At 32.8% G+C, this 10,680-nt stretch overlaps 1 pseudogene; it reads left to right on the top strand.

Moving 5' to 3' along the window:
* Positions 1-6,751: 6,751 nt before the first annotated feature.
* Positions 6,752-9,811, top strand: LOC127952347 (interferon a3-like; annotated as a pseudogene).
* Positions 9,812-10,680: the final 869 nt, after the last annotated feature.

Genomic DNA, 10,680 nt, shown 5'->3' on the forward strand with positions numbered 1-10,680 from the left:
GGTTAATATTAAATTTTTTTGTAGCATAAAGAGATGAATCAGCTGCGGTTAGATCATAAAATAAGTTTCTAGTTACTTGTCATTGTTTAGTGAGCACATAATGGACAGTTTACCGTCACATGGTGCATTTAGGTTGTAAACATAGAGTGTGTCGAATGCTACATCAACAGCTTGCTATAGTTTCCTCTGATTTTTTATTTATTTATTTATTTCAAGATAATGCTCTGCTTGCGAGGCACTTTTCAAAATGGATTTCCTTTTATAGATTTGCTAGTTCATAATACTTAAGGTGCTGTTTGCCCAACATTTCTAACCTAAATGAGCAATGATTTGCAGATTTGCGTTTCCGACTGGGCCTCGCTTCTGACAGATTTTTTTTTTTTCAGGTTTGATTTAGTAAGCTCTGTCAAATAGTTGGTCAATTTTCTATCCCTCTGAAATAACTATGATGTTATCATTTGTGTCACGTGGAAAAACCAGTGATTTTCCTATTCAAAACTGATAAAATAAATAAAAACTAAAATAATTTTCTCTGTCAAAAAGTATTACTTATTATGTAACCAAACCCGATTATTATACACTATGTCTATCATTACAATTACATATAACCATATTTTATATATATATATATATATATATATATATATATATATATATATATATATATATAATAAGAAAACACAGTTAGAAAACATTGGAAAGTGCTCAGTGATATTTGACACTGTACCTGTTGAGGCTTACATATATTCCCATGTCTGTCTTTCTTTCTCCCTGCAGTCCTCCCTCTTCCTCATCCTCATCCTCTGGAAGACAACCCCCTTTCCGGTTCAGTGAACCAGCCACATAAAGTTTCCTCTTCTCAAACGATCTCATTTCCTGCAGAGGATTCACATGTCCTTGCCCCAAACACACAGTGGAGTAGAGGACAGGTAGTGTGGTTGCGAGTATGTCAGTGTAAAGTATGAGTTTTTGGACTGTGCATTATGACAGAGACATTCAGGCACATCACAAAGATACTGTATGTGCTGTGCAACTCTGCTGAACTCTTGAACATGTATGAACATGTCCGAGTCATTTATCTGTGAATACGATGTAGAACAACAGATTGAATGCAGACTGATTTTGTATCTAGCAACACAACATTTTTCAGCCTGAAGTACCTTTTGCCCATGAGTCCATTGCACAATCTAGACCAAGCAAACGGTGCACGAGATAAACTTGTATGCTATTCTCGTTTCTTGTTTGCTTTTGAGCATAAACCACGTAAATATAAAATGTAAAGCCACGAAGGCTTTCAACGTTGTTGTTTAATCGTCAAGATAGTGATCTTACGCCGCCCCCTACCGACTGAGTTTTGCAATAACGCTGCGGTAATACAAGGTAATGGTTTTAGATACATTAATGCTGAAGTAGTGCTGTCGGAGTTCTACTCAGAATCAGGGCGTAATTAAAACAAGCTGTAGCTATGATTTCAGAGTGTATTGTGTATTGTTATTGGGTGTCGTATCTAGGCCTGTGTTGAATAAAAATAGTAGACATTCCATGGAACCTTTTGGTTTTATCACAATATTGGTATTTAAAGTATCATAAAATGAATTATCCTCTTTTAGCTTTTGTAAAGATACTCGGCGTTACATTAAATATTACAAATGTTTCATTTTTTAATTCATTATTAGTTTCGATGTTGCCATATTTAACACCATTTAATAGCTAAACATATTGGGGTTATTTCTTCATACATTATTTATCAGGCTACTATCTGAATATTATTGAAAATAGAAACAATGTTTTGGCCATTAAAGAAAAATGGTAGGACTTTTTGTTTTCTAAATAAAGCATAATAATTTCCATAGACAGGACAACGAAAGATACAGGTATTTAACAAATTTCCTTTGAACTGAAAAACAGTTTACTTTTTCCTTTTTCACTTGTATTTTTATTTATTTATTTATTTATTTTAATGTAGACTATTTCTTCTCGCATTAAGCCTAGGTAGCTACTATTTATTTATTCATTAATTAATTAATGTATGTATGTATGTACTTGTCCGTGAGGTACAACGTAATTTGCACAAGCAGAATGTTTCTGGTTAAAAAAACGATTTGATTATTTTTATTAAAAAATAAATAAATAAAACAGAAGAAAGGAAATGAAATTTGCACCATCGCAATAAATGAATTTTTTCATAATTTATTTTGCGTAATTTGTCATAACACGCGGCTCATGTGGAAATGCTAAAGGAATGCTGCAGTGGAAACTGAACGTGAAACGCTGTGTGAAGTAAACCGTGCCCTGTAACAATGAGGAATTACCACACGCTCCAGTTGTGTGTGACATCACCTTTCACAAACGGTTTGATGAAATCATCCTAAACAAGAACACATACAGCTGTTTTTAAAGCGTGTTTTAAAACTCCTTTTGTGTATAGACTGTACAACGCGAACAGAAAGACAGCGCAAAAGATAGGCTACAGATAATAACGTATTGATAATAGGCTATAAAAATGAATAATTGCATGAATTTGTCTAGTAATGACATCACATTTCTTATGATGTCATTGCGTCTACAGAGTGATAGTGGATGAAAGTCCCAGCTTGACTCTCTCTCACTGTGTTCTCACTAGCGCAATCCTATCCATCTCATTGCGTTTTCAACAAGGTGAGAAAAAGAAAGCCGACCAGGACAAACAGAAGCACGTGATTCTTTCATTTTCAACTTCCAATTGTAATATCGCTGGGGTTCCCGCTCTGTCACCTGCTGAAGACCATGCAAATTCAGGGTGATTTCTTTCTCTCTCTTTTTTTTCTTTGGAGAACACTTGGCTATATAAACAGAGCCTTTGCCACAAGACAGTATCCATAGCCTAGTAGTCATATCGTTTGAATAGTAGCTCTGCACTTTACAGCTGTCAATACAAAGCCAGAATGAAAGCTCTTGTGTATTGTTTGTGGATTATCATGTGTGCGTCCCTATTTGCAGAATCCTTTATTCAGGAGGCGAGCAAAGATGTCCATCAAACAATTATACTTCTGCGTGAACTGGTAAGACCTATATATCTATTGTATGTCTGTTATTTAAAAAAAAAAATGTTTAGGCACTTTTTCAACAGTGTGCTATATGGAACATTAATCTATTAATACATATTTACTATAGATTTATTAGAGGAACGTTGATGGATTAACAATATAAAATAAGGTATCACGAACTGGCAAACAATGTAACATGAATAATTAAGGTTAGAATTTTAAATTAGAAATATACTGTTGTTCATTGTTCATTCATTGTATTCATGTTACTTCATACAACAACTTGAATGTTAAAATGGTAACAATGTATTAGATATTAGGATTCATATATTGGTAGTGGCTCGAATGTGAAGTGTTACCTTATGATATTGTTCATTAAACCTTAAGGGTTTAATATTGACAACAGCGTGGCCGCAATATGTTATAGTATTTAGGCTAATGGCTAATGGCTAAAAACTTATTTCTCTCTCTCTCTCAAAGGAGCATAAAGGTTGTTTGGGTGATGTGGAAGAAGCGATGTCTGATCGGTTCAAGAGTCTTCCCAAAAAGGTAGGCAACAATATAAAACATACAGGACACAGAAATGTCCCATCCTGCAGATCTATCTTTTAGTTGGAGCTTCACTCAAATGTAAATGTTTTCTTTCAGGTGATTTTAAATAGCCTTAAATAACTTGATTTGCTAGTTCAGGCGTGTCGTTGTGTCACTCTGCAGTTGATCTGCGGAAATATTTAGCACTGTTGGTGTTACACAGTTTGTTTTTGACAATGGACGTTTGATCCTTTTATTTCTTTCTCACGTGGACAGAAACAAGAACTATCTCAGGCACTGAACATAACCTATAACTCTACCTTTGAGCTCTTCAAGAAGCACAGAAGTCACTGCCACTGGAAACACAATGCCTTCCAAGATCTACTGGAACACCTCCACCGACAAGCTCAACCACATATCGTAAGTCACTAGTTGGGCTGAGTCAACATCTACTTTCGTTATTCTCAAATTTGGCCGTTAAGCGTTTTGAGACGTCATCTAGGTCCCGGTGATGAGCTCTGCACTGGAGACGCTGGTGAAGGACTTCGAGGAGCTCGATCAGTTTCTCACGCTGAAGGTGAAAACTCAGCGAACAATAGCGAAAAAGTTTAGAATGTTCATATCCTCATAGTTCAGATCTTTTGATTGACTGTGTGACTTTTGTTTCCGACAGAATTCCAGCTGCTGCGCGTGGGAAAGCGCGCGCCAGGACCTTCTGGTCGTCATGAACCACTTCTGGAAAATGACAAGGCATAGAAGAATACACGTTTAATACAATGCATGCCGTAAATCAATGTTGTCCATTATTTATTAAAACGCTAATTTTATAGTTTTTTATTTCGCAATTTCCATTTTACCATTTCGACTTGATGAATGATTGTTAATTTTCCGGTTTATTATAAGCTCTGAGTTAATGCTAATTATAAACACATTTATTAGAGAATAACTCATTTAAACTAGCCTACACTAAAATGTTTACAATATGCTAACTTTTATTGTGCTCTATTTTGCAAACCACTGTTTATCCGGGAATGTGTTATTATTTAAATGAAGGAATGTGTCGTTTACATGTTGATTGTATTTGGCTGTCTAAATGTGTTTCTAACAAATGTATGGGCATATGTGAATTTGTCACCTGACCAATGTTGACCAAAAAATAAAATATTTAAATATTTCAAATATTTTTCTGTGTGGTATTTTTATTTTTTTTACATTTTTTTTTTAAGTACTACAGACACCCGGTGGTACAGACCAAAAGTTTGGAAACATTACTATTTTTAATGTTTTTTAAAGAAGTTTCTTCTGCTCATCAAGCCTGCATTTATTTGTTCAAAGATACAGAAAAAAAATAATATTGGGATATATTATTACAATTTAAAATAATTGTTTTTAAATTTATTATACTTTTAAATTATGATTTATTTCTGTGATGCAAAGCTGAATTTTTAGGATCATTATCACATGATCCTTTAGAAATCATTCTAATATGATGATTCATTATCAAAGTTGGAAACAGTTCTGCTGCTTAATATTTTTTTTGAACATGTGATACTTTTTAGGATACTTTTTAGGATGAATAAAAAGTAAAAAAAAAAAAAAAGAAGAAGAAGAAGAAGCTATGTTTTTAAAATATAAATATTTTGTAATAGTAATATACACTACTGGTCAGTAATTTGGGGTCAGTAATTTTTTTTCTTTCTTTTTTTTAATAAAATCAATACTTTAATTCAGCAAGGATGTGTTAAATTGATAAAAAGTGATAGTAAAGAAAATATATTATTAAATATATATAATTCGATTTTTTTATATATAAATGCAGTTCTTTTTAACCTTTTATTCATCAAATATATTAGACAGCAGAACTGTTTCAACACTCATAATAAATCAGAATATTAGAAATGATTTCTAAATGATCATGTGATAGACTGGATGTTACATGTTACGTGACACTGAAGGCTGGAGGAAGGATGCTGAAAATTCAGATTTGCATCACAGGAATAAATTGTTTTTTTTTTAAAGTATATTCAAATAGAAAACTATTATTTTAAGTTGTAATAATATTACACAATATTACAGTTTTTTCAGTATTTTTGATCAAATAAATGCAGGCTTGATGAGCAAAAGAAACTTCTTTCAAAAACATTAAAAATAGTAATGTTTCCCAACCTTTGGTCTGTACTGTATATGTTTGGCCTATATATTCGGTAGGATGACCTATACAGACTTTGTGGGAGAACATAAAATATGAACATGAAAACTTTGTCATTTTGAGGGGAAAAAAAGTTTATTTAACATATTTATTTAAAATGCTATGTATTTGCTTCCCAACAATGATTTAAGCAGTCCATAAAATAGTTAGGCTGATAAAAAAGTATCCTGCAAATAAACTGCAACATTGGCTAATCTCGCCATCTACAGGCAAATAGGTGCTACATCTTAAAAGTGTTTTAATTGATTAACGAACTAGAGAAAACCACAGTGGCACGAACAAAACAAAACAAATACACTGAACTTGAAGATCCCAGTTAGATGTTCTATGTGATTGCTAAGAGTCTTGTTTTAAAGAAAAAGACACTTTAAGCTCTATTTGTTTGATTAAATTTGCACACCTAACAATTTAATGTTTTATAAAAGGTTTATTTATTTTATTTTTTTCTTGTAATTGTCTTACGATTTCGTCAGTGCCATTAAGATGCAATTTTTCCAAAACACGGGATTTTGATGAATTTGTAGTAATATATTATTTTCTAACAACAACAATAATAATACTAATACTAATAATAACAATAATAATAATAATAATTAAAAAAAAATGTAACTAAAAACTTTAGTTACAAAAAATTGTCATTATTTTTTTAATATGGTAGCTAATATTACTATTACTATTACTATACTATTTTAAGGTGTCCTTGTTACACGTTATAATGACAATTAATTCATACGAGCATGCAAGTAACCTTAAACAAAATCCTAATCCTAACCCTGACCATATCGTAAGTGCATATAATTAGTATACTGTATACTGTAACATGAAGACCTCAAAAAAGTGTAGCTGTCTCACCAAAAATATATATGTACAAAGATATGATGGACGTATATATTATTTTGATAAACTGATCGCCAATGCCAGGTCATTTTTCTTGTGTAGTGAAAAAAATATAAAAATATACCCTATACACTTAAGTGAAAGTGCGATGAAATCCAGTGAGAGCGATTGTACGCGGTTGCGTCAGCACGTTGCGTAAACAAAGCGCAAAGGCATTACGTCTCAAACAGAAAGTGATCTTCTGTACGTAATCAGCAGGGGAAAATCCCTTCTCGTTTGGAAACGCCAGGGACCTTGAAACACTTTGTAATCAGGTAATTATTTTGAGCCATGAGATTGCTTTAACTTATACTGAAGTTGTTTGTAACATTAAATTGTGTATTAAACTACACGTAATTTTGTTTGCGCGTTTTGTGCTGGTGTGTACAGTAGGCTCAATCAAAGACGATTAAAGAGTAAACTATAACTAACCTAGACTATAGGCATATATACTATTTTCACTTATTTTCTATGTACAAAATATATTGCTTTCAAAAGTATTTTATTATTATTATTAATAGCAGACCAGATATATATTTTGCTTAGTAGGCCTAGTCTGGGCATTCACTACAACTAAAGTGAAAGTAACTGGGATAGTACACATACCTGCATGTTGCGTTTTCCCTTTCCACACTCCTGAATAAAATCCAGCACACTTCACCATGTCCCTGCAACATTCTCTCGAGCGACAGAGTAGAAAACTACTGCACGGATACAAAGATGAAACAAACTCAAATGTGGACTTATATTTGTGTGATATTCCTAACTCTACAGAGTCAATGCTCTGCTTGCAGATGGCTCGACAGATACGGGACTGTGAGCGCCGAATCTCTGACGCTGCTTCGGGAAATGGTAAGTAGTCTACACTTTTAAAGCTTCAAGATGTGTTTCTAAATGTTCATCAGAAGACATTAGACTGCTGCGCAATGCAACCACAGGCTTTTTCTGCAAGGTCCTTAAGACACTCGAGTAAATACTCTATTTAGGCTATGCAACAGATTTATTGATTTTGTAAGTTGTTAATTCAACTTATTGAGGGATGTTGTCACGTTTAGTCTGATTATTTCAGCGTGAATAAAAAAAGTGCCCATCATTAGGTTACAACATCTTTGCTTCTATACATTATTTTTCACATTAATTGTCAGAGTTGTCTTCGTTAGTAATTCATTCAATGTGGTTGATTGACAAAGTGAACTAATCTGAACTAAACTGTATTTAAAAATTAAGTAAATCAACGTTTTCATTTTTTTTGTACATTGATGTTTTTAACATTTTTATAAAAAGTCTTTAGAAAGTTTTTGTGCAGATGAATGAACAGCTAAATATCCAGCATAAGGAACTTTTTACAAATGACTTTTTTCTTTATATCTATATATAGAGTGGACAATATCATGAGAATGTCTGGGTGGATTTTCCGGGGACCCTGTACAACTTGACAGAGAAAGCTGAGGTTTGTAAACTTTTATCTGTGATCAAACATTTCATTCCACAAATAAAACAAAGGCTAGCAAAACAAATAGGGAAAATTAATTTCAATTATATTTATGCGTTGAGCTGACGCTTTTATCCAAAAATTTAGGCTAACATCTTTTACCTAACATGTGTTCCCTGGGAATCGAACCCACAACCTTTGAAAATGAGATCTCCAATGAGATCAGAATTTAATTATGTGAAAGTCTTATAAAACTTGTATACATCACAACAGTCTTCTTTGTGTGGGACCAGGTGCCTAAACATAGCCTTATGTCTCCTGACAGGTGGAGGACCAGGTGAGGTTTTTTGTCTTGACCTTAGACCACATCATCAATCTCATGGATGACTCCGAGCACATGAATTCAGCGCAATGGAATCTAACAAAAGTGAAATATTTCCTAGAAGTCCTGCAGAGGCAGTCTTCTGAGCTTAAAGAATGCGTAAGTCTTGGCTATTTGTGCTTGGGAGAAACTGATATCACAATTGCATTGTATGAATCATCAAAATTAGTCCATTCATTTAAATTGAATGGCTCCACTCAATCGTTTATCCTCAACACTGTTATGACATGATTCATTATTAATCATTAACTTAATAAGAGCAATTGAACATATGTGATATGAAATGTAAAAATTACGTTTGATTAATTTGTTATTCATGTTATTTTTTTCTGATTGTTTAAAAACATTTTTTGCATTTTTCTAGGTGGTCCAATACCAAAAGCCATTGAAAAAGGAGTCTTACGAGATCGGGATAAAAAGGCACTTCAGGACTCTAAAGACGATTTTAAAGAAAGAAGTAAGTTCGATTGCATAAAATGATGTAACAGCTTGATGTGTTGACTGATTTCTGTAATTAGCTTTATTTTTGCCTTAAGAGGCATATTGTATTTGCACTTTTGCGATGTTAATGTTACTTTGTGAAGAGTAAAAGGAATGATTTTCTTGCATTTAAAATGCCAAGTCAGTGGTATAGCTAATGATGTTCCTTTTTATGTTTTTAAGAAATATAGTGCTCATGCATGGGAACAGATCCGGAGAGCTGTGAGAAGCCACCTTCAGAGGATGGAGATCATCGCAAACAACACTAAAAAACGTTTCTGATATGCGTTTAAGAGACAATGACCAACAAATAATGTCTGATACATTACACAGAACAAAAAAAAACAATGTGTCTTACAAACATAACACTGAAAAAAGAAGAATGTTATAAATGTATTTGTGTATTTACATGTTTGTTTTTAATTGCACTGAATGTAACCTAGACGTGTTTAGATTGACCAATAGGTAGGGCTTTAATGCAGAGTTTATGTTATGTGTTTCCTATGAAAACTTGAAGTTATCAGATCAAACAAGCTAAGGATGTTTTTACAAAAACCTGTAAAAACTTTTCTGTTTGGTTTAGGTGAGAAGAAGCCTCTTTGCCTAAACTATACTCAGATATTTTGCTAACTAAATGAAAAAACATGCTATGCATTTCATGTATTATTTGTCAGTCAGCCATGTGATGCACATGCATGTTGGGTACGAGTCATCGTTTTTTTTTTTAAGTAAATTGAAATCGATTTATTTATCTTTGTGCACAATTTTTTGATATCCTAGTATATTTATTGTTTTCATATTTAATAGTATTTATAGTTATTTATTTGTTCCAACTGACACAAAATGTTTTGTATTTTCAAATAAAAATTATTTATTGAAACTGCTTGAGATGTTTATCATTGTTTACTAAATGCATTGGACTTCCACACACCAATACAGTTTACAATCCATTGTACTTGTCTTACTTCGTCTATGGTTTTTCAAAGATTGAAGGCTGAACAAAGTTTGTGAAATGTAGAGAATTATTTCTTTCTTTTAGTTACACTATATTTTAAGGTGTCTTTGTTACAGTGTAATTATACATTTACCAGCTCGAGTAATATTAATCAAATAGGTCTACATGTACTTAATACTGTATATGGTTATGATTAGGGTTTGGCTTGGGGTTACTTTAATGTAATTATCCGTTATTTATAAGTAGATGAGTAGATGAAACAATGACACCTTGAAATAAAGTGTTACCTTTTTTAAATGCTTATATACAGACATTTCTGTAATGCAAATGCTTCACTCTAATGGATATCACAAGGTTCTTCTTGGAGGGAGGGGCCATGGAAAATATATTATGATAATATAAATGAGGAAAAGATCCTATATGAGTTTTTGAAGTGCTTCTTATTGGAAAGCACTTTTTTTCTTTTTTTATAGTCTCGAGGTCTCTCTCTCTCTCTCTCTCTCACACACACACACACACACACACACACAAATACACACACACACACACACATCTAGTTAAGGCATACATTTAGAGTGCTAAGAGGCTAAAAAATCAGGCTACTGGTTTTCACAAAAACAAAAAGGTTCATAAAATGCTAAATCTTTCATCCACATAAAAATCGTTTTTCTGTTTCTTTGTGGTGGTTAAGGTGCCATATAGCACCACTGCCATACGATGAAAACTATTTTTTAAACCCCTGTATAGTTCTTTAAATGTGCTTATTCTATCTTTCAGTGTCTTAGTTTA

The sequence above is a fragment of the Carassius gibelio genome, chromosome B3, assembly GCF_023724105.1.
Source record: "Carassius gibelio isolate Cgi1373 ecotype wild population from Czech Republic chromosome B3, carGib1.2-hapl.c, whole genome shotgun sequence".
Taxonomy (NCBI): Eukaryota; Metazoa; Chordata; class Actinopteri; order Cypriniformes; family Cyprinidae; genus Carassius; species Carassius gibelio.